Below are 26,011 nucleotides of genomic sequence, written 5' to 3'. Positions count from 1 at the left end.
CTTATATTCTACAAAGAAACTCACATTTATCGCCAACTCTCATAAAATTACACCGTCTACATACGATAACAACAAACCAAAACACTCACATTTCCAACAATTCCGGCTACTCTATTCACCATCTTTGAACGATCGAGAGTAGCATGAAGGTCTGAGGATTGGAGTCGGTCTTGATCTGTCCCACTTGATTTTTAAAGAATTTTCTTCGAAAAGAGGCTGCATTGTTTCTCTGTCCTTCCAAATTGCAAAAATCGTTCAGTGTGATACACCCGATTCCTTCTCGATGCTGACATCGCCATATTATGTGTGAATTTTCTTCAATTTAAACACTTTCCTTTAGCGACATCTCCACAGCGATTCTTGCCGTGACTACTGTATTTGACAGAGTGATTAGAAATGTACAATAACAAGCGTTATATTGTCGACAGCAACCCCCACATACGTAAAAAACGACGTTAGAGCCGATTCATTTATCCGAAAATGTAATACGTTTTTGTATACAATATGTCGTAATAAGCGACGCTCTACTAAGCGATTATTTAAATACAGTGATTATAAAGGATTTAGATGGGACCATTAGATTTCGCCGTTATATCCAATGCGTCGTTAATAGCGATGTCGCTATAAACGGTTTCGACTGTACTGTATTTGTAACCAATTAGAACTGTTCTAAATAAAGTAATTTTAATAGTGAGTTATTAATGCACTATCCTCAAAATTATATTGTCGTTACTATTTATTTCTGCAAGGAGAGGTATAAAGACGTGTGTAGATTTGTTGCATAAACATGTCCTGAATTGTTATGTTACTGGCATACGAAACCTAGATTGACAGCCACTAAAATTTTTAACTAATAGGCAAGGGCATAGGCTCTTAAAAGGCTACAAAATAGGCACTTACGGATCCACCCAGAAATAAGAAAATGGACCCTTATAAATCCACCATTATTACAAAATAGTCTCTTATAGATGCACCGAAAAGGAGAAAGTAAAAAACATGTGTGCTCCAAAAAATTATAAGGGTGCCGGTGGTACTTTTATAAGCCCCAACAGAACAGGTTAAAATTAATGCAATATATGTTACAGTAGGTTCCGTAATAAACAGAACATGAAAATTCTTGGTCTCACCAAGCTATTTCCTATTTGCTTCCCAGAAACGATCCAAGTGACCCCCCGAGGAATATGTGACGTACCTCTTATTTTTGGGAACACGTGATTTTAGAACTCCCATGGATTTCGTTTAACTGCGCATGTCGGCCCTTCTCCCCTCCCCTTAATTCAATGTGCTCTGTACATTTCACTGTCAGTTTGGTCGCTGACGGCTGTACTTCGTGTGTTTTATTCTGGTGTAGTTACGTCAGCACAGCAGACATGTACGAAAGGTAGGCTGTAATCCTCACGAGCTTTATTCATACCATATCCTCATTTAACCAGACAATTTCTCAGCACTCTTATGCTTCGGCAAATTAATATCCGATTGATAGCTTTCCATTGCGAGCGATTTTTTTTTTTTTTTAAATAGGGTTTACGGTTTCTCGATAGCATGCTATGCACTTAGGATTTAATGATTCATATTGAATTATGGAGCGTCCTAGTGGCAGCAGCAGCGAGTAGAATTCTTAACTTACATTATGTCCCCACTTTGTCCTCGTCAAATGTCTCTAGGGCGACGTGAAGCACTCTTTAAAATTCGTAGAATCGTTTAAGCTGCATTCTACATACCTACTGTAGGTAGATTCACCCCGATCAGACGTAATGAAACTACAATTAGACTTAACTAATAGGAATTGGAATTTTAAGCGTAGTAAGCTCCCATAATATCTGTAGTTAAGATCGTAGTTTAGCTGTATTAGCTCTAATTTCCAGTTCCTTCCATGAAACTTTCATCTTGGACATGCAAATTCGAAGTCCTTCCGATGTTAAAAACGACATAGAGATATAGGGCCTACAGGGTTATTCACCTAACATATTACACGGAAATAACGTCTAAACCATTAAAGATTTCTGTTTTCATATTCTTAAATGATACCAAGGGGCTTGTAAAATGTGCTGCGTGTTCTCATGGGGTGATTAATAAGAGATATTGATACTAACTCGATATTTTTAAATGGAATAGTACAAATTCATACAGCTGGCCTAGAAGTTAGACTGCGTAAAAGTTCAATAATATGTAAGTATTTTGAAAATCGGACAGTTACTTTTTGAGATCAATATGCGCGGTTTTGCATGCCGCATTAGACAGCATGCAGTTGGGGAGCGACATACTGACGCGCAAGCAGTTTCCTGGATGTGATTCCAGCCACAAGCATGTAAGCATATGTTACACATGACTGGTTTGCAAAGTGAACTCATAAGACAGGGAGGGTTGATGTTTTTGAAAGGAATAAAACAATTACTTTGACTTCAAAGGAGCATAACGAAAGCTATAATTGTCGCTGGGTTAAGTGTACAGTACATACTACCGGTACTGTGTGAATTGAGAAACATACCGTAACACAATACAACCCTGGTATCCGTTCTGTGGCTGGAATCAATGCCAGAAAACAGCTTGCTTGCTTGTTTGGCCGCCCTCACGCTGTCTGATGCGGCACGCAAAAGCCCAAATGCTGTTTTTATTGATATCTCAAAAAGTAACGGTCAGATTTTAAAAATACTTATATATTTGAACTTGTACGTAGTTGAACTTTAAGGCTAGCTGTATGTATTCGTGCCGTTTCATTTAAAAATATGGAGTTCGTATCAATATCTGTTATTAATCACCCCCGGAGAATAAGTAGTACATAATTTTACAAGCCTCTGGGGTATCATTTACGAATATGAAAACAGAATATCGATATCTTTAGGTTTAGACGTTATTTCCATGTAACATCTTAGGTGAATAACCCTGTATAATGCTTTAATATAAAGTAGCCTACGAAGTTATCTAATAAACTGTAATACCGGGTGAGTTGGCCGTGCGGTTAGGAGCACGCAGCTGTGAACTTGCATCCGGGAGATAGGGAGTTCGAGCCCCATTGTCGGCAGCCCTGAAGATGGTTTCCGTGGTTTCCCATTTTCACACCAGGCAAATGCCGGGGTTGTACCTTGAGGCCACGGTCGCTTCCTTTCCACTCCTAGGCCTTTCCTATCCCGTCCTCGCCATAAGACCTATCTGTGTCGGTGCGACATAAAGTTCCCCTGCGGGTGGGGGAGGTAGAATAACACCCACGGTATCCCCTGCCTGTCGTAAGAGGCGACTAAATGGAGCCCCAGGGGCTCTGAGCTTTGGAGCGTGGTTTGGCAACCACGGGGCCCTTAGCTGAGTCCTGGCGTTACTTCCATTTACTTGTCAGGCTCCTCCAATCCAACCTTCCTTGGTCAACTCTTGTTCTTTCCTGACCCCGACGCTATTAGGTTTGTGAGGGCTAGGGAGTCTTTAATTTTCATGCCCTCTGTGACCCTTGCCTTTCTTTGGCTGATACCTTCATTTTTCGAAGAGTTGGATCCCTTCCCTTTTTTTTCTTCCTGTGATTAGTGATATAGGGGATAGTTACCTAGTTGGACTTCCTCTTAAAACAATCACCACCACTGCAATGTAAAGCAAACTGTAAACAAAAGTACTAAAAGCATTTTTATATCACAGAAATTATAATTTCAATTTACTCGAAGTTCTTGTCATAACTGAAATTTCCAATGTCTCCAATACTTCAAAGTGACAAGACGTTTGCCAAACAAAACCTTCAGCGGCCAAACAATGGATATCGGAACAAATTGTATTAAGGTGTACGTACATATAAGACTTCTCGCTAGATTTAATAACAATTTAAGGAACTCCTTCAGGGAGGGGGAACTGTTCTGGTAATAGGGTCAGATGCAGTGGTTATAGTGGGCTAGTATAGGTCAGTAGGTATACAAAATTTAAAGAACTAGGTAGAATTTGATAATCTTACATTAACAAATCTTAATTGATCGTATTATACTTACTCATTTTAAACATCAAACAGCCCCTGCAATCCAGAACTACAATAGTACAGGTAGCCTAACTTAAAAGTAATGGCAATCAAAATTAAACTATCCCTCAAATATACTTCATTTATAATTGCTCTTTTTTTTGTGTGTAACATTGGGCAAAATGGCATGTATAAGTGCGAAAGTGAAAATTACGTTCAATCAATTAGAAAATGTGGGCCGGGCTGAGTGGCTCGGACGGTTAAGGCGCTGGCCTTCTGGGCCCAACTTGGTAGGTTCGATCCTGGCTCAGTCCAGTGGTATTTGAAGGTGCTCAAATATGTCAGCCTCGTGTTGGTAGATTTACTGGCATATAAAAAGAACTTCTCCGGGACTAAATTCTGGCACCTCTGTCTCCAAAAACCGTAAAAGTAGCTAGTGAGACGTAAAGCAAATAAGATTAAAAATAACTTTATTATTATTCATTGTATGGTATCTCGTAAATTTCCGAATTTATAGGACAAGGTAGTATACAAGTACAGTAGTGTCAAATCTTTAAAATGCAGTCTGCATAAGTTCCAGCTAATACAGAAGTTAAAACATTAATTAAACCACCTTTCCAATACATAACAATCCTTATATTTAGGGTATAACCATTATACAGATGTTAGAACTAGGATATGTTTCATGGTATACTTAGTAAGCATCAACTAGAAATGGACTTAAACCGAAGATAGGTCAGGGCCCTGTACCCAGTTCATATAATATAAAATGTTCCATCAGGTCTAATATTACATTGATTAAAACTAATTTTAACAATTTGAAACCAGTCATTAAGACTATATTGTGATGTCGCCTGAGTCGGCGTGAGCACTAGGGACTTCCTCATGTTGTCTGCGACCGTTATTATTGTGTGTTGTCCGGCTCCTTGGCTAAATGGTTAGCGTGCTGGCCTTTGGCCACAGGGGTCCTGGGTTCGATTCCCGGCAGGGTCGGGAATTTTAACCATCATTGGTTAATTTCGCTGGTACAGGGACTGGGTGTATGTCTTCATCATTCATTTCATCCTCATCACAACGCTCAGGTCACCTACGGGTGTCGAATAGAAAGACCTGTACCTAGCAAGCCGAACTTGTCCTCTGACACTCCCGGCACTAAAAGCCATACGCCGTTTCATTTCATTATGTGTTGGCAATCTGTTGTCATGAGTTCCAAGTTGTCAAATAATCTTTTAATGTGAAATAAATTAGGTTGAACTCTGTGAATGGAAGAATATATAAATGTCAGTTGCTAGATCTTAAGGGATATTCTTCTGTGAAGGAAAAGTGTTTTTAAAAGCGCTTATCCCTTATGTTGCTTGTGAGGTGACTAGTACTTTATGCTGTTTAAGGTCTGTCTGTCACTGCCTTACTGCTGCGTGTGTTGTACGGATGTGGTTGTAGAAGCGGAGAACAAAACGGGAGGTGAAGGGAGGGCGGGACACTGCGCAAGTCAGGAGCTGGCAGAGGGGATGCAGTGCGAGGAGGCATTATAGGTGTAGCTACTGTTGCTACCGGAGGGTTGAATGCATGTTTGTAGTAAATAATTTTCATGAAATTATCAGTGTTAATACCAAAACTAGCAAGTAGATAGTTTTAGTATAATCATTGACAGTGTTCCATAACATGTTTTTATATGTATCATTTTTCACATTATATGTACTGAATTTTAGTAACTAGCTAAACTTTTAGCTTCCATATGTAATATGTGTACTCTTGAAGATTGTTTTAGGCTGAAGATTCCCTAAATTGAGGGTGAAACATGACCCAAATAACTGTTAAGTCGGTTTATGTAACCACTATAAGTGGAATTAAAGTATTGAATAGGTGGATTATAGAACACCTTTATTTCTGAATTGTAAAATTTAATACGGACCAAAAATGTTTATAACATGTAATAAGTCGTATGTTCCGAGCTGTCAGTGGAGAGATGGCGTGGGAGAACATCAGTAGACGAAAGTTTGAGTGGTGTGTTTAAAAGTAGGAAAGATCACAATATGAAGGTAGTTGGAATGCAAGAGGACAAATTGGGGCAAATATTTGTTTATAGGAAGGGGAGAGTGGGATTGGAATAACTTACCAAGGGAGATGTTCAATAATTTTCCAATTTCTTTGTGACCATTTAAGAAAAGGCTTGGAAAACCACAGATAGAGAATCTGCCACCTGGGCGACTGCCCTAAATGCAGATGAGTAGTGACTGATGTTAAAACCTAGTTGTTTGAGTGCTGTATTTACTATTTCAATATGTGCACTGAATGATAAGTTACTACTCATTGTAACTCTTCCGTCATTTACGGACACAACTCGTTTTAGATTCAATCCGTTAATTAAGTATGCACACTGAAAAGGATCATTTCACCGTAGAATAAGTTATCACGAAGAATTTGCTGATATTAAAAGCCATTTTATTCTTGACGCTCCACATGTAGATATTCTCATTGTCCCTGCTTAGAGAAATGCAGTCGCTAACATGCAATACCTCCTTGTACAACTAAAGATTGTCAGCAAACATGAGGCATTTGGAATTTACAACAAACATCTGGCAAATCATTTATAAATAACAGTGTTCCTAAATTTGAACCTTGAGGTACACCTGAATTAACATTGAAGAAGATTTGGTCTGATAATTGGTGACAAACTGATACATTATGTAAATAGGAGATAAGTTTTAGCATAGAATTGTCAAATCCAAATTCTGATAGCTTTCTAAGAAACTCACTGTGATCAATCTTGTCAAATGCTTTTTTGAAGTCCGTATAAATCACATCAACGGATTTATGACTGTTGAAAGCATTAGCCACATCTTGAGCTAGATTTGATAGGTTCCTACCTCCCAGGATAAAATTCATGCTGATAGGGTGAAATGTAGCTTTTAATATGATTAAAACTCTGGAAATAATCGTTTCAAAAACTTTTACGAAGGCCCATATTATGGAAATGGGTCTGTAATTTTGTACATCTGAAATGATCTCCGGCTTTATATATCGGGCATACCCTTGATGTTTTCCACATTTCTGGGAACACACCAGCAGGATAAATATGTACCATAATGGTTGCATTAATATGTATGTAAGGAGGAATCTCATCTGGCCCACTTAGTAATTTTGTTTCTTTATAGCCTGAATATATTACTTTTCACCAACATGCGACACTGGGAGTCATTTTCATGGGAGTTCCCAGCTCATTATTAATCTTTGTAACCATTACTTACATGTACCGTACTGAAATATGTGGCAAAGCCATTGGCTATTTGCTTAGTGCTTCTCAAAGGTTCACAGTTTAAAGTCATAACCCTGGGGTTTGATGTCTTTTTCCATTAATTTTTAATGAAATTCCAAAATGATGGGTGTATATTTAGAATTTCTTTGCAACTTCTTTTGAACGTTTTATATGCATTCACTATCGGTGATTTTGAAAGCTTTCTAGTCGCTTTAAATATCTTATTGTATTCAGAGTTATTCATATGTTACATGTTATAAATCTCATTTTCTTGGTCCGTATTGAGCTGTCATATAATATTTGAAACAGTTTTTTAAGGTGTCCACCTTTTCAATACAATTTATTTTACTATACAAGTAGAATCTTTACATAAACACTGATTCAGTGGTTGGGACATATTTTTCCCTCATTTAGGGCATCATCAGCCAGTTTCTCAACTCAATCTTAAATATTTTTAAAAATTCAATAGAATTAAGAAATTAAGAAATTCAATAGTTTTGCAAAAGATTACAAAAATTTAAAATATAGCCTAATCATGTTGTGTATTCATTCGATAGAACTAACATGTGCTCAAGTATCCCAACCAAACAAACAGTTAACATTATTAAAGAAAATCTAACTAAGCATAGTCATCTCAGTAATCTTGAGATAAATGATTTTAATAAAAATATTAAATTTTTTGCTAGACAACAATTTTTTTCATATTTAATGGGAAATTATATCAACAAAAGGGATTATCCATGGGGAATCCGGTAGAAGGTATTTTAGCAGATATTTATATGGATCATCTAGAACATACTAAAATATTACCTAAAATTCTACCTTCACATACAATAAGGCATAGTGATGACATTTGACATTGAGAAAGCTTATGACAGTGTGACCAGAGTAGGTATGGGACACATTAAGGGAAAAACAAGTTAAGAGTGGAAGTGCAAATAAAAGCTATGTACAAAAATTGTTAGTAGTGTGAAGACTAGTATACATACATAATCATTATAGACTTATGCCTTTCAGCGTTCAGTCTGCAAGCTTCTGTAAATGTACTAAACGTCGCCACAATCCTCTGTTTGCAACTAGCGCTGTGGCCTCATTTAATTCTATACCTCTTATCTTTAAATCATAAGAAACTGAGTCTAACCATTGTTCTCTTACCCTCCACAACAGTCCATAATTCTCCTAGGTAACCTATCCTCCTCCATTCGCCGCACATGACCCCACCACGGAAGCCGGTTTATGCATACAGCTCTATCCATTGAGTTCATTCCTAAATTAGCCTTTATCTCCTCATTCCGAGTACCCTCCTGCCATTGTTCCCACCTGTTTGTGCCTGTAATCATTCTCGCTACTTTCATGTCGGTTAATTCTAACTTATGAATAAGATATCACGAATCCACCCAGTGTTTGCTCCTGTAAAGCAAAGTTGGTCTGAAAACACTGACTTCCTTCTTACAGAATACTGTTGATTGAAACTGCGAGCTCACTGCATTAGCTTTACTACAACTTGATTCAATCTCACTAAATTACCATCCTGCGAGAACACACAACCTAAATACTTGAAATTATCGACCTGTTTTCACCAATCTGACATTCAATTCTGTTGAATTTCTTACCCACCGACATCTATTTAGTCTATTATTATTTATATATTATATATTTATATATTATATATTTATATATTTCTATATAGTATATATCTATTTAGTCTTCGAAAGGCTAATTTTCATACCATTCTCATTGCACCTATTTTCAAGTTTCAAGATATTAGACTGCAGGCTTTTGGCACAATCTGCCATTAAGACAGTCATCAGCATAGGCCAGACTGCTCACTCCATTTCCACCTAACTGAATCCCTCCCTGCCATTTTATACCTTTCAGCAGATGATCCATGTATACTACGAACAGCAAAGGTGAAAGATTACAGCCTTGCCTAACTCTTGTAAGTACCCTGAACCAGGACTCATTCTGCCATCAATTCTCACTGAAGCTCAATTGTCAACATAAATGCCTTCGATTTTAGTAATCTACCTTTAATTCCATAGTCCTCCAGTATGGCGAACATCTTTTCCCTCTGTACCCTGTCATATGCCTTCTCTAGATCTACGAAACATACATACAAGTGCCTATTCCTCTCGTAGCATTTTTCAGTTACCTGGCGCATACTGAAAATGTGATCTAAAACCACACTGGTTTTCATCCAACTTCCTCTCGACTGATCGCACCCTCCTTTCCAAGATGCCAGTGAATATTTTGCCTGGTACACTAATCAATGAGATACCTCGATAGTTGTTGCAATCCTTCCTGTTCCCTTGCTTATAGATAGGTGCAATTACTGCTTTTGTCCAATCTGAAGGTGCCTTATCAACACTCCATTCTAATCTTGCTTATGAAGTCATTTCATCCCTGCCTTCCCACTATACTTCATCATTTCAGGTCTAATTTCATCTATTCCTGCTGCTTTATGACGGTGGAGTTAATGTACCATCCTTTCTACTTCCTCAAACGTAATTTCACCAACATCATTTTCCTCCTCCCCATGAGCATGGCTGCTCGCAACACCACGAAGATGATTTCCTTTTACGTTGAGATGATGTTCAAAACATTCCCTCCACCTCTCCAGTGATTCCCTGGTATCTAGTATGAGTTCACCTAAATTACTCAAAACACTGTTAATTTCCTTTTTCTCTCCCTTCCTAAGATTCTTTATTACTGTCCAGAAAGGTTTTCCTGCTGCTTGACCTAGCCTTTCCAGGTTATTACCAAAGTCTTCCCACAACTTCTTTTTGGATTCAACAACTATTTGTTTCGCTCTGTTTCTTTCATCTACGTACAATTCCCTGTCTGCCTCGGCCCTTTTTTGGATCCATTTCTGATAAGCCTTCTTTTTAAGTTTAAAAGCTGCTCTCACTTCATTCCACCTTTCATTCGCCTTTTCCCATGTTTACACACAGTTGTTCCTAGGCATTCCCTTGCTGTTTCTACTACAGCATCCTTGTATGCCATAAATTCTCTTTCTATATCCTGAACCTGTTTACTGTCTACTGTTCGAAACTTCTCACTAATCATATCCATGTACTTCTGTCTAATTTCCTCGTCCTGGAGATTTTCTACCCTTATTCGTTTGCAGAAAGATTTCACTTCCCCTACCCTAGGCCTAGAGATACTTAGTTCCCTACAAATCAGATAGTGGTCTGTATCATCGAAAAATCCCTGGAAAACTTGTACATTCCTAACAGATTTCCTGAATTCAGAGTCGGAATGGATCTGGTACCTCTAGCTTCCCATGTGTAGTGGTGAATAGCCTTATGCTTGAAGAATGTATTTGTAACTGCTAAACCCATACTAGCACAGAAGTCCAGCAAACGCTTCCCATTGCCATTAGCTTCAATATCTTCCCTACATTTACCAATCACCCTTTCGTATCCTACAGTTCTATTTCCAACTCTCACATTGAAATCTCCCATTAGCACTATTCTATCCTTGCTGTTGACCCTGACCACGATGTCACTCAATGCTTCATAAAACTTGTCAACTTCATCCTCATTTGCACCCTCAAATGATGAATACACTGAGGCAATTCTTGTCCTAATTCCTCTTAACTGACAAATCTACCCACATCATTCGCTAATTTACGTGCCTAACAAACTATGTTGCGTGAAATGGTATTCCTGATAAACAGCCCTACCCCAGACTCTGCCCTTCCCTTTCTAACACCTGTCAAGTACATTTTATAATCTATCTCTTCCTAATTATGTCCCCTTACGCAAATATCACTTACTCCTAGCACATCGTGATGCATCCTCTTAGCTGACTCAGCCAGTTCTTTCTTCCATAAGCCCCATTAATATTGATAGCTCCCCATCGAATTCCATTTTGTTCGCAGAGATTTTTCCAAGGAGTCCCTCGCCTGTCAAATGGGAGTGAGACTCCGTTACTCCCATAGGTCTGAGGCTTGCTTAAAATGTTCTGAGCTTGGTAAATTCATGAAGCAGGACGATACCCTACTCACATAGTCCAAGTGAGGATCTCTTCTCTAACGGGTTATGGACCACCAGTGGATTGTATAGTCCTAGCTGCCTGAGCACAAGGAGGGCCATGACTCAGAATATGTCCGTGATGGCCACTCCCATTCCATAGCAACTGGTATCCCGACTCTCAGGACCACATAGTAGGCCACTCAGCTGTTGCCCATGGTTCACAAACTAGGACGTGACTACAGTAACCCACACCATGAACCATGAAGACTAGTACAGGAAAAACAAAATGGTTCAAAGTTGAAACTGGTCTCCAACAGGGAAGTGTACTGTCCCCCATACTATTCATCATAGTCATGGATGAAATTCATAAGAACATTAAACAGAGATTGGGAAGACTGGACTGGCAACAAAAGCCATGTTGTTTGAAGAGGATATAGTGATATGGGGCGAGGATGAAACGGAAGTGCAAAAACAAGTAGATGTATTGAATCTAGAGAAAGAAAAATTTGGGATGAAAGTAAGCACAGAGAAAAGTAAAGCCAAAGTGATGAGAAGGGGAAGGAAGAGGAAAGATAAAACTGAATCATAAAATTCTGGTAGTGGTTAAGTTTCAAGTACTTGGGAGTGTGATCACAGAAGATGGAAATATAACCAAGGAAATTGGAAAAAGAAAACAAGCAAACAGCTTCTAGAGTGTAAGGGATATTTTGTGGAACCAAAATGTCCTGAAGAAATGTAAGTATTAAATTCAACCTAATATGAACCCATACTAACCTATGCAGCTGGATCGTGGACTACAACAAAACAAGAGGAGAGTAGAATACAGGCAGTGGAGATGAAATTCATAAGGGGTATCGAGGGCAAGACTAGAAAGGATAGAATTGGACATGAAGAGGTAATGAAAAGGACAGGAATCTTGAAACTTTAAAACAGGATAGAAACAACAAAGCTAAAGTGGTATGGGCATATGAGAATGGGAGAAGAGTGTGCCAAAAAAAACCCCTCTTTTTCAGAGAAATTGACAGGAAAGAGACCACGAGGAAGACCCCGAAAGAGGTGGACAGATTCAGTGTGGGAGTGCATAGAGAAGGGGGGAGGAAAACCAGAAGATTTACTTAAAAAAGAAGAGTGGTGGAGAGACAGGCAGCGATGGAGGTCCTTGATTCACAACCTGACCCAGAAAGCTGGAAACAGGAAATGAACTGTAATATATAGCAGGTAAAAACCAATTTAAAAAACAAGATATAAAAATCACATTTAAAATGCAAAACACCAATCAAAATGTTTAAAAACCACAATGTTAATTTGAATAATGATCAATATTGAGGATCAGGAATTTATCAGCTAACGTGCTCTAATTGTTTTGCCTCGTATATCGGACAGACTGGACGTAGTTTTTCAAAAAGATATTCGGAACATTTCAACGCTAATAAACACAATAAATATTCAGCTACGAGTGTACACATCGAGGAGACAGGACACACTTGCACAATAGAACAGGACTTAACAATACTAAAAAATCTTACGAAAAGGAAAACTAATGAATATGAAAATCATCTACATTTTTATAGACCAATACTTCAATAAAAAATCTTAATTTGAATGAAACAATAGACACAAAGACCCCTCTATACAATTTAATTCCACAATTGCTAAAAATAACGAAAATAAAGGAAATTTTATAAACATCAATAAATCTTACCATAAAAAATTCCCACCCACAATAAACACTCCCCCAAGACCAGCCAATACACAGTCCGCCTGCCCTGCCCCTTCCCCTACCAGCCCTCCCCCACAGACCGTACATAGATACCAGAGGCGTGCAAGCTCACACACAGCCAGTCAATCGAGTAGTGTCACAGATGAGCAAGCCGCGAGAGAGAGAGACAAGGGGGTAAGTGATAGATTCCAACGCCTTTCACTTTTAGTTGAATAAAACTCATTCCCGATAGTAAAACATACATTTTTCTTATAGTTACACTCAGTTCAACTCCGTTCTTCATATTGAAGTTCCAGAATTCATCAGTTATATGAACACATTGAAAAGTCCCCTGTTTGACTCATTCCAACAAGCAGCTCACTACTTTAACAGCAACACATCTATTATGAACGTGACATTTTAAAAAATGTACTGTTTACTCTCATAAATCACAATTTACAAAGGTGACATGAGATCGTCAACACGTCAGTATTTAAAAAAAAATGTTAAATTATCTTCTTAAACAGAGAATACAATATCAAATAGGTCAACTGAGTCAACTATCTACAAATTCAAACTGACAATCCATATAGGGATATCCATTTTACGTATGTTCTCTCAATAGGACTCAACAGAAGTGGAGCAGTTAGAACACCTCAGTAAGTTTATCATCCAGATTACATGTCCAAGACAAGAAACATAATAGACAATAAAACTGATTATAAATAACTAGCTAAAGTGATTAAACAGTATTAAATTCATAGTCACTTTATGTATCCCAGAACTTTTATTTAAGGGTTAACATTGTCTCAATGTGTTCCACTTCACAATAGTAGTTATTCTAATCAAATGGGTACTTTTAATTATTGTTAAACAAGAAGTTTTAAAATAACAAACTAAATAGTTTTTCAAAAAAATATTATAATCAAAATTCTGGTTGTAATTAAAGATTTTGAGTCGAGAGACTGGCTGATGATGCCCTACATGAGGGCGAAACATGTCCCAACAACTGAATCGATGTTAATGTAAATATTCTACTTGTAAAGTAAAATAAATTGTATCGAAAAGGTGAACACCTTCAAAAACTGTTTTAAATAAATATTATTATTCATAAGTTTTCAATACTCCTTTAATTTTACAATTTCAATAATTTCCTTATTTTTATTTTTGTAACAGTTTTTTCCACTGTCTTGTCAAAAACATTATAGAAGTATTTCACTAAAATAAAAAATATGGGAAAAGATAATCATTTCTAAAGTTCCAAGCTATCTGGTTTAAGTAACATATTTCTCAAGTAACTGTAATTGAGCCCAATTACTATTTTCTTGTAGTCTTGCACACTGGTCTTGAAGCATTAGATGTTCTCCTAAACTGCAGTATAAGGGGGGGAAGAGAGAATAACCATTGCAGGCAGGCCTGTGGCTTAAGGGACAGACTTCCCATAGAGAGTAATAAATAATTTTTCCTGAATGGCACTTTTCAAGGAATAGGGGATACCAGTGTTCTTGGAGAATGAGTCAAAAAGTACCTTTCTTTACAATTCATAACTAGGAATTATCAGGTGGTTGTGTCTAGCTGGAGTTGTCTAGCACAGCAGTCTCTCCTAACAAGAGTGGTAAACTGTTGCAGAACTGTGCTGAGTTAGAAAAAATTACACTACGGTACCAGAATCTCACATTTTAATTAGAAAATAGTTTTCTTCATGTCTAGTATACCTGATACTGTACTAAGCATAATTTGTATTAAACATCCAACATTTGTCATACGTAAGTTCACTTAAATTCATTAAAGCAATAAGAATTTGGTGTATTAAAATGTTAGTTTTGAATGAGCTCTCCTTAAGATCATTTAACATCAGTCATGTTTTGTACGATGTGATAACTTTTATAGTTTAAAGTAAATCATACATTGTTATAAGCAAATGAACTGTGTTAGATAGGTATCAAATTCATTTGTGGTGGAGTGGGGGTTGCTATTTTCTACAGATAGGCCCATATCATATTTGTTGTGGTGCAGCAGAAGAATTGCAGTTGTGGTCAACTGTAGTTTACACCTATCCTTAACTTGGATGAGTTCATAATTTTCTGAATAATTGCTGGAAGTATTTATGCAAAGCTATTTTTTAAAATCTTAGGATGGAGGACATAAGGCAAATGAATAAGATTCTTGTTACCAATTTCAGTTAGTCTAATGTTAAAACAATACTGATTGAATGTGCAACTTACTGAAAATGACAGTTTTTCTAAAATGATTCTTTCGTCGCCGTAAGACCTGTCGGTGCGACGTAAAGAAAAAATATTCTTTTTGTAGTGTTGTATGAAATAAAATGTCGTACTTTTTAAATGCTTTGCGACTTGTACTGTTTCTTTTCCATAGAAACATTGGAAAGGAGTACGTTCTAATATATCCAAGGGCATTGAATTTGATATTTATTAAGAACTTGCTTTCTTTACAAGTTTTCTTTATTACAGTCATATCCTCCAGGATGCTCTACTGTGCTGGGTTAGTTTGTCCATCCGGTTGTGTGGAGAGCTGTTTACGAAAAAGCATCGTACTCACAGCCTGTCAACTTCCATCTCATCAGCTGGTCAATCAGGAATGTTGCCAAATCTCCTCGTTGTACTGAGCTGATCAGGTAATTAATTCTGTATTTATTTAATGTTTAAGAGTTCTAAACAACTTAATAAAACTAATTTACAGGACTTATTTTTTAAGATTTTAATTTCTTCATATTGAATTGAAATTGTTCCAACAGTACTTATTTACAGATTTAGAATACATTTCAGGGAAATAGTTCTACATTATATTAAATGAAATTAACTGTAAGTACAGTAACAGCAATGCCTACTGACTGATTCAATACTGTCCTATACCAATTATCTTGATCTAATTGCTTCATAATTAGTTATTAACATGGCCTATTATATCCTCAGTTCTACTTCTCCATTCCTTAACTAAGTTAGAAGATGAAAACGGAGCAAGGAATGGCCAGTGGCTCGCCCACAAAATTTTATTTACATATGCCACATTTTGAATCGGTTGTAAACTGGTAGAACCGATAGAATGTATATATATATACCTCGAACCTACTACCTTGGCGTAGCAGGGGGAGAGGTGATACTCCCACGTGGCGCATCCTAGGTGGCGGATAGGGGGGTCCTACCCGGCTTGCCGGCAGACTTGAGTGAAATAAAATAGTTCTTGCGGACCAAACACAACCCCCTGTGGATGAGGGATGCAGACAAAGAATACATCCATGGTATCCCTGCCTGTCATAGGAGGCGACTAAAAGGAATGATTGAATTAGAACCATAAGACTATTTGTAATAAGTGCCATCATGCAGGGAACACCATGGGTCGCTTTTACTTGTGCGTAGTACCACTATGTTAGGTACTCGGTAGGTTTGTGATTAGTAGTGACAGTCTGTGCTTCCGGCTGGGTTTTACAGTACCTGTGATAGGTACCACTGAGACAAAACATGGTTCTGCCTTGCCTATGATTAGTACCCACTATGTGAGGAATGCCACGGTATAGTAAGAGTTCCAGTGGTTAGTACACTTATGTGAGGAACACTGTAGGTTTGCGTTGCCTATAAATGGTGCCACAATGTGAGAAACACCATAGGTCTGTGTTACATGTGCACATTAAATTACTTGCGAGTAGTACCATAATGTGTGGAATACCGTGAGTCTATGCTACCAAATTTTTATTAGTACCACACCATGACAGATACCATGATTCTACTTTCCTAGCGATAAGTACCATTATGAGGGGCCGATGACCTGGATTTTCGACCTCTTTAGACTACAAGCTTCATCAATTCAGTATTGTGCTTTAGCAGTCCTTTGTTCAGTAATACTATTAACACTAGTTTCTGGTAATGTGGGGCTTTGTGGGTTGGATCCACTGATTGTTTTAAATTCATATCTATCCATTAATTCTTCATCCTTGCGTTTTGAATTCTGGTCAGTGGACGATTTTGGACTTATAAATTGTCATTACATTTCATCTCATTTCGTACCATTAAGGGCTGATGACCTAGATGTTAGGTCCCTTTAAACAAGCATCATCAGAATGTATATAATACAGGGTCTGATATTGTGACCTCTCCTAGTCAGTTTTGTTCTGATCTCAGCAGTAGGCTTAAGTGTATTATTGATAGAATTCGTCCCAAACTACCTTCAGTTTTACTATCACCGTGGGGACTTAAGACTAGAAAGTTAGTGAAGTGGTTAATTGGAGGACTCTGAAGTACATAGCTTGACAAATAAACTTTGAATACTTCTAAATTCTCACCTTCATTACTCTGGTACCTCTTTATGAACTATACCTTTCCAGGAATTCCTTCCTTTTACTTGCATTATCACCTAAAATTGTCTTCAAGTAAAAGGAAAAATGTTTCCGACTGGTATTCAGTTGTCATCCTATTACATACATGTTCCTATGATAAATATGATCCACAAAAGTGGAGGAAATGAAGTGGCAGGACCATGTGGCTGGACAAAAAAATGACCACATAAAGGGAAATGGTAATATATTATTTTCTCTTTTTTCTTTGGTTCAGCAGAAAAAATGTATTGGAGTGGTGAGTGATTGATCAGTTAAGATGCATAATTTCATAAGCTGAATGGTCTGAGCTTCATTAATAACGAGGGGAGCTAAACTACCAATCAATTTCAGGCCTATGAGCCTCCATATAACTCGCATAAACTGATGCTTGCTGCCCTTTATTTTTTTGGGAAGGTGATTGATAATACACACATGAATGGGAAAAGTCCCCAATCAAGAGTTACTCATGCAATAATGTAGGCAAAGAACAAGTTAAATTCCCAAAAAGGTCAGAAAGTGAACTTACAAAAAAAGTCCAGTTCCAAGAAAAGATGTTGATACAACGTAAGCAATCTCATGTTATATAAAAATAAAACCTTATGGGGCATGAGGCTCAGTCAGAGGAGAACCCCATATTACAAAATTTAATAGCCAAATGTGATAGATATCGTTTAATTTTCAAAATCCTAGTCAAAGGAAATTAAAATAAAGGCAAAAAAGGGTGTATACTCGTTCTTCCTTTTAAGACATTACACCCATTAGGGCAGTTACATTCACTGCTTACAGAGGCAGAAAACCTACATGATAAAATAAGTTACTAAAACCCCTACATTAAAAAGGGAAGCAGGTATGGCGTAACCCTAAACTTTACATTCTAGTACATTAGAGAATAAGTATCTCAGCCACCTAGTCACATGGTCTAGGATAAAGCCTACCTTTTCGTCCCAGCACACCAGCTGCCTTAAGTGAGGTAAGAATTTCAGCTGCATGCACCCTGAGAGGCCCTGTTCTAGTGTATGGGACCCACACCAGAATTACTGAAAAATAGCACAATTTTTTTCTGGGGGATTTCAGACAAGCATTGTTACAAACATATTGCAAAATTTAGGCTGGGAAGACTTGAAAGTAAGGAGAACAGCTGGTCGACTAAGCAGAATGTTTGGACCCGTCAGTGAAGAGGGCTTGGAATGACATTTGTAGACTGGAGTTTTTAAAAGTAAGAAAGCTCTAAAAATGAAGATGAGGTTAGAATTAGACAAATTGGGGCAAATATTTTGTAGGATGAGGAATAATTCAAGAGATGTGTGATAAATTTCAAACTTCTTTGAAATCATTTAAGAACAGGCTAGATAGGGAAATAGAGTACCTGTCACCTGGGCAACAGCCATAAATGCAGATCAGTAGTGATTGATTTAATAATAAAAATAATTATCTCTATAGAGTTTATCCTGCTCCGAGGCAGGGTCCACTACTTTGCTCTGTCAAATGGGTCTAGTCAGTATAGATCTGCAATCCTGAGGTCATGCAGAGTATGAAGCCAGCGTTGCCTCTGTCTTTTAAATAAACAATAGCACAGTCTATTTACATCTCACACAGAAAGAAATTTTAGACATGCGCACTAAGGAAATCACTACTTAAGCAACATGAAGTGGTTTTACTGTGTACGACAGCAATAAATGTCAGGTCAGATTGTCACACCACAAGGAACTACAATTTTTTACAGCAATAATAGCAGCTCGATAAGGAACTCTTCATTGCGACAATGCATAACCATAACAGGTTGACCAACCTAACAAATTTGTGACAACCAAAAGAACAATTGCTTCGCATGAATCCTTCATACGAACGAGAGTATAATGGTACCAATAAAATAATTTGCAAGAAACCTGCTGCTGCAATTATTGCCCAGTTTCATGGAAGGTTTTAAAATCTAATTAAATAAAACGGTCACACTAATGTACAAATATTTACCGTACTTTAGTTTGTGGTGCATCGAGAGTTACACTGAAAAAAAATAGTTTTTTCTAGCTTTTTACGCTGAAGTGTATAAATACAAATAATGGAAAATAAAACACGTCAAAATCTCTCGTAATGATGGATGACTCGGTGAAAGGGTTCTCGTAACCAAAGGCTATTGTATACAGTTTAATATAGGAGTTTGGACGGATATAAAAAACTTGTTACAAGGGAGTTCTCGTTATATCCCGTACTCGCTATAACAGACTTCCACTGTATTCTCTCTGGAACATCATGCTTTTCATCATTATTTACAAGTTTCATTTCCGTATTGATTGGATGCACATATATAGACAAAGATGTTCCACCTATCAATACTTGATTATGAACAGATTCACATCAGTTCCGGTTTCAGCTATTTATAGCCATCTTCAGCTGATATATTACAATATTGCAACCATTAGACATTGGTGTATGTCACAAAGATATTATTGATTAGAGCATCCAGATGTCTAATGGGGTTAAAGATAAAATGTATTATCATAATGTTTTGTCTATATAGGGTTGAAATAGTATTCATGACCAATGTGGCAGTGAAAGGCTTCAGTAAACTAAAAACTTTTTGCATATACATTAAGCACATGGAACACATTAAACATATTAAAATATATGAAATATAATATAAAACACTTGATAAGTTTAAACACACTAAAATATAAGGTACATGTATGTTAAAACAGTTGTTAAAATTTGAAAGTTCATGCTCTGTGGAGTTCCTTCTTCAGGCTTCCTTGTGGTTCTTGCACCTCTGTGTCTACATTGTTTTGGTTGCATAAAATGATCCTTGAAAGTGTTCTATTTGGCTAGTATATGTCGTGTGTGTTCGTGGCAAAAACCCATGTCATAAGATTGTCAAGTACTGTTGTGGTTCAACTGTTGATATATTTTTGAGTTTTAAAGCAGACTGTAAAGTCTTGAATTTTAGATTCGATTAAAATGAGTTGTTGGTAGCAACCTTCCTCTTGCCTGTATTCGTGTTATGGAACTGCTGTTATCTGTAAAGATAAATTAGTAGAAGTACAGTGTGAGTTTGAAGGAATGCCTGAAGTTGTCTGTGAAGGTGAGATGAGTACTTACTGCTGTTGAGGTTGTGCGGCGTTGTTTAAGAGCTTGCTGCGTACTACTGCGAGTACGTCTGGGACTTGTTAGCTGTGGCGAGGGTTATGGGTGGAGGGGTAAGGGGAGCGGCTATTGTAGGGGTGGGGTTAGCCTTGTGATTCGTCGGTCTTTTGAGGCATGCTGTGTTCTGTTTGTTTACTGTTTTAAGATAGTCATTTTTTAAAGCAGGAATGGTTTTATCAAAGATGATGCTGGTTTTCTCTGTAATGTCATTAATATTGCGATTAGGATTGGCGTATTGGTCCAGGGAAATATAGAAATCTTCGGTTATGTTGAGCAGGGGCCCTTAGAATTTCATATCGTTTTCGATGTCTGTGAAGCTATGTTTGAATTCTTCTACATGCTGGCCTATTGATGAAAAATGGTTAAGCTTTACTGCGTTTGTGTTCATTGTAGTGGACAGCAAAGTTTCTGCCTGTACGTCCAATATAACTTGTATCGCAGTTGTTGCATTTGATATGGTAAACTCCTGATTGGTTATATTTATTATTAACTGTCCTGGTGTTGTGTATGGTGTTGGTGCTGTTGCGTGTGTTTTTAAATGTTATTTTCAGGTTGTGCTTCTTGAAAACATTAGTTATTGTGTATATGTGGGTATTGTTGAAGGTAAATAAGGCGTAATCTTTCTTGGGTTTGTCAATTTTTGTTAATTTGGTTTTGGGTTGGAATTTTATCTTGTGGATGATTTTGTTCACCATTTCTTTGCTGTATTCGTTATGTTTGGCTATGTCGTGGATTAATTATAATTTGTTATTTAAATCTGTTGTCATTGGAATGTTGAAGGCTCTGTATACCATGCTATAGTAGGCTGCTCTTTTATGTGTTGGGATGAATAGAATAAATTTTTATGGTATTTGAAGTGTGAGTGGGTTTCCTATAGATTTTGTAAGATTAGTTGTGTCTGGTTGTCAGGTTCAAGTAATTTAAGGTATGGTTATTTTCAGTCTCTTTGGTGAATTTAATCTGGGGGTCCAATGTGTTAAGTTTGTCTAGTATAGTATTTGCGTCGGTGGATCTAATATCCATGATTACAAAGATGTCAACAAATCTGCACCGAAGTATATATCATTTATTTTGATTCACGTATGTTCTAGGTGGTCTATATAAATTTCTGCTAATATTAGAGGCAGGGGATCCCATGGGTAGGCCTAGTTGTTGGTATACGGTATCATGGAATTTGAAGTAATTATTTGTGGCAAGTTCAAGTAAATTCATGAATTCATCTATTTCTAAGGTGCTCAAGTTGCTATGGTTTATTAAATTGGATTCCATTATTTTGATTATTTGGTGGGAATGTTAGGATACATGTTATATCGAATGAAGCAAGGGTATGGTATTTTTCGATCTCCCTTGCCACTCTTGCCAAGTCCTCTCCTCTTCTCTGTACACACTCTTCCACTCCCTTTTATCCACCTGTCTCTTGGTCTTCCTCTGTCATTTCCATTTCATGCATCCTCCTTGGTATCCTTTCCTCTGTCATTCTCTTCAAGTGTCCATACTATGTAAGTCTAGATGCCTCTATCCTATTCTGTAGTGGCTCTTACTTTCCTATATCTCTAACCTTCTAGTTTCTCATCTTATCCATTGTCACTCCTAATCTGCTTCTCAGAAATTTCATTTCACTTGCCTGTATCCTAGTTACGGCTCTCTGCCTCATTACCCAAGTTTCTGCTGCATACATCAGAATAGGTACATAGTACATCATGTATATTGCTTTTACTTCTGACAGACATCCTTACTCCAAACCAGGCTTCTGACACTTTTCAGGAATGCTCCTGCTTGTTTCCATGCTAGATTGTTTCATCATTTCTTCCACTTTTCTCTGATACTCCCCTGGTATTTGAAACTCTGCCTTCCTAAGCTGTTACCGTCCAAGCATTATCCCTCTTGTAAGTTGCTCCTTCTTTCTAGTTATCACTATCTCGCTCTTTTAGGCATTAAATTTCATTCCATATTGTTTCACCTTTGCCCATGAATCTGTTCCTGGATATCCTCTTCCTTTTCTCCCCAGACTAAGTCATCTGCAAAAATCATTCATTTTTCCTTCCCCACATTTCCTTGCCTCTTTTGTCATTAGCTTGTCCGTTACTACAATGAAGAGCAAAGGTGGCAGAGCACTTAATCCAGTTTTTTGCTCAAACCACGCTCCCATAGTACATCTCCCTCACTCTTTCTATTGTCCGCTTCTCGACACATTTATCTGTACGGCTTTCCATACCTTGTTTCTGCATACGTGATCATATTCTTTCTCAAAGTCAAAGGTCAGATCTTTACTCCACTCATAATGATGCTCCTCTAATTGTCTTACTGCGAATATAAGGTCTACTATAGACAGATTAAAATGCTGTTCTCAAATATCAAACAAGATTACAAGGTTTGTTTCTAGGTGGTATGCTGTTACTCTTCACATCATGAAGGCAGAGCATTGGAGTTTGTATGCAAAGTTATGGTCTTAATTTCTGCTAATGTAATTGATGCTGACACTGTCCAATATGGACCAAGGTTGATTTGAGTATGAACTTGCATCAAATGCAAGACTTAATGACTGTAGGAAAGATGACTGAAGCAGCTGCTCAAAGTAACATCTACTACCCAATAATACAGTACACCATTCAGGTGCTTATGTCCATGTCAGGTGCCTTGCAAAGAAACTGTAATCTGCTTTCAGAAAGCACGTGGTAAATTTGTCAAACACATTTGACACACTGGAACAAGTTTGTTGACCAAAGCCTCCTGACAAAAGGGTGTAAATTAGCACACATTCTACCTAAAATCACAAAGTACTTTAGGCCTCTTGATGTCTTTCTTTTGCTAGTACAAGGTATATGAATAACTTACAGGAGAGTACATATGTCTGCCTGAATGACGGATAATTTTAAAGTTTCACTGTTTTATATACAATCAGTTGGGTGCACCACAGTAGCAGTCTATGCTTTTGTTGTGTAGAAGGTGTCTGGACATGTCACAAGACACTGTTCTATTCTGGAATATGTTTGGACATAAATTTTACCATTTTTGATACTTGCAGGAATGCAGTCATTTGCTGATGGTGTGAAATGCAACTTTGCTTGCAGCAGTGCCTTCTCACACCACATTACCATGACAGAACGAAATGTGTAGATGATGCTTGAAAATTCAAGATGTAATCCCGGTATTCAAATTCTCGTGTTTCACAAGTAGTGTTCGGCATGTTATGACTGATATCATCTTAAGTATCCTCAAGTACTGAAAGCGCTCCAGCGTGAAGCAGCTGCAATACTGTGGGTTTATCACTGACTGTAGTGACTTGTCTATGTATGACTGTAGTGAAGTCTTCACAATGGGTCTTCCTGGGCTGAGTGGCTAACTGTTAAAGTGCTGGCTTTCTGAGCTCAAGTTGGCAGGTTTGATCCTGCCTCAAGCCGGAGGTATTTGAAGGTGCTCAAATATGTAGTCTCGTCTGTAAATTTACTAGCATGTAAAAGAACTCCTGTGGGACAAAATTCTGGCAAAAGCCTTCAAAGTAGTTGCTTGCACGTAAAACCATAAAGATGGGTTTCCACAGGGCAGTTTGGACAGTGAAATAGATACTAGAGATAGAGTTGCACCACAGTTGCAATTAGCGATGTGTGTATAATCCCATTTTTTGAGTGCAGCTTTGGTTGTATGCATTAGTTCTTATCCTATTAAGGGTCTTAGGGACAGAGCAAGATTGCATAGTATGTGCTGGAGTTCCTTCTGTTGGCCAATTCCAGTCGGGTAGTGTGGACTGTTCGTGTATTGACTCTTTAACAATGCTTGGTGTGGCTGGTGTTAAGGCACTCCTGTGACCTGAGTCACTGTTGTACTATGGCTATAGAAATGTTATTTGCTTTACGTCCCACTGGCTACTTTTACAGTTTTCGTAGACGCAGAGGTGCCGGAATTCAGTCCCGCGGGAGTTCTTTTACATGCCAGTAAATCTACCAACATGACGCTGACCGACTTATTTGAGCACCTTCAAATACCACCGGAGCCAGGATCGAACCTGCCAATTTGGGGTCAGAAGGCCAGAGCCTCAACCGTTTGAGCCACTCAGCCCGGCAAGCTATAGAAAGGACTGCTGTCCACTTCTTGTGTTTCTCAGTTTCAGCTGACACTTGGCACTGGATTGAATACCACAAGTGTGGTATAAGCTGGTGCGCTTGATCATTTAACGTTTAGTTTGCTATATAAAACTAATTTAGGTCCATTATGAACCACAGAATAGAAGGGTATGTAATGGGAGAGTTGCCGCAAGGACGGGTGATATGCTGCACACCCAGGAGAGATGATGCAAAGAGGTAGAAATGATGCTATTCATAGAAATACACTACTTTTATAACATCCAGTGTGGGAAATATGTACAAAAGGTTTGCTAAATATGTTGTGTACTATTAGAGAATGACTAAATACAGGGTGTTTAAATAAAGGTGTCTGATATTGCAACAGAAGTTGGGATTGGTCAAAACGAGAAGAAATGTTCCTAAAAACATGTCCAGAAACAGGTACCCATTGAGATAAGAGCCATTTTGTGTTGCATATCTACAATTCAGACAATGGAAGTTATCCTACCAACTATTTCTAATGAACACATGACTGTCACACATGTTGTACAGAACACATGTTGTGCAAACAGTCAACACCACTAACCAGGAGCTGTGATGTCAGTCGGTCTGTTCGCAGATACCAAGTGCATGTTGCAGGAGATGCTTCACATGGTTACCATGCATTTGTACACATACTTTGGCTCTCCTTAGCAATGAATCCCGAACAATCACACCTGCGTACTCGTGGATGTGGGCAAACACATTGGTCACGTGCTCCGGTAACATCTGGACATTGTCAATGGTGCGGCATATACCAATGTCTTTGAATGTTCCCACAGCCAGAAATAGATTGGATTGAGGTCCGGCTAATGGGGAGGCCATGCTACTGGACATCCTCAATCAATCCTTTGTCCAGGAAATGTTGGGTTTAGGTATTGTTGCAAGATGCGTAGAAAATGGTGTTGCATCACAATGCATAAACCACATGCATTGGCCCAACGTACTCAAGCAGTCCGGGTAATTCATCATGTAGAAATCGATGATATACAGCACCTGTTAATCTGTTTGGTACAATGCATGACCCTTTTAGGTCGCCCACAATTCCTGTCCACACATTGAGATTAAAACAATCCTGGTGTCTCAACTACCAGACAGCTTGAGGATTTACATCTGCCCACACGTGCGTGTTGTCATTTAAGATGCCATTTCTGTTGAATGCTGCCTCATCCGTAAATAAAATGCAGGCTATAAATTGTGGATCTTGCACCCACTGGTGTAGAAGCCAGAATTAACGCTCTGGCAGGGTGGGAAGGAGACTAAAGAGCTTGGACGTGGTATGGATACAGTAACTACTCGTGTAGAAAAAAGAAAACTACGCAAGAGCATGGTTGATACCTTCAACAGTTGCAATTCTTCGTACATTTGTTTGAGGATCACGTCCCACGTGTCGCAACACCTGTTCCTCCATTTCCAGTGTGCAAACAGTACGTGGTCTACCATAATCCATTGTCCTGGCAGCAAATAAACCCATTTCTGCAAGTCGCTGGAGTAGCCCAGCGAAAATCTTTTCCGATGGAATGCTGCAGTGTGGGTGTCGTTGAGGGTACGATACGGGCCTGTCACCCACCACCGTTGGCTAA

At 38.1% G+C, this 26,011-nt stretch overlaps 1 long non-coding RNA gene across 3 annotated transcripts in view; it reads left to right on the top strand.

The window, feature by feature from the left end:
• The first annotated feature begins 1,278 nt into the window (after positions 1-1,278).
• The window catches only part of LOC136872474 (uncharacterized), a 76,356-nt gene continuing 51,623 nt past the window's right edge, over positions 1,279-26,011 (top strand). For all 3 annotated transcript variants that reach the window (XR_010859918.2, XR_010859917.2, XR_010859916.2), the window contains exons 1-2: positions 1,279-1,381; positions 15,332-15,495. This is a non-coding gene — a long non-coding RNA (uncharacterized lncRNA). The remainder of the gene's footprint in view (positions 1,382-15,331; positions 15,496-26,011) is intronic.

Source organism: Anabrus simplex, chromosome 4 (assembly GCF_040414725.1).
Source record: "Anabrus simplex isolate iqAnaSimp1 chromosome 4, ASM4041472v1, whole genome shotgun sequence".
Taxonomy (NCBI): domain Eukaryota; kingdom Metazoa; phylum Arthropoda; class Insecta; order Orthoptera; family Tettigoniidae; genus Anabrus; species Anabrus simplex.
The sequence above is the reverse complement of the archived record's forward strand: the minus strand, read 5'-3'. Positions and strand labels throughout refer to the sequence as shown.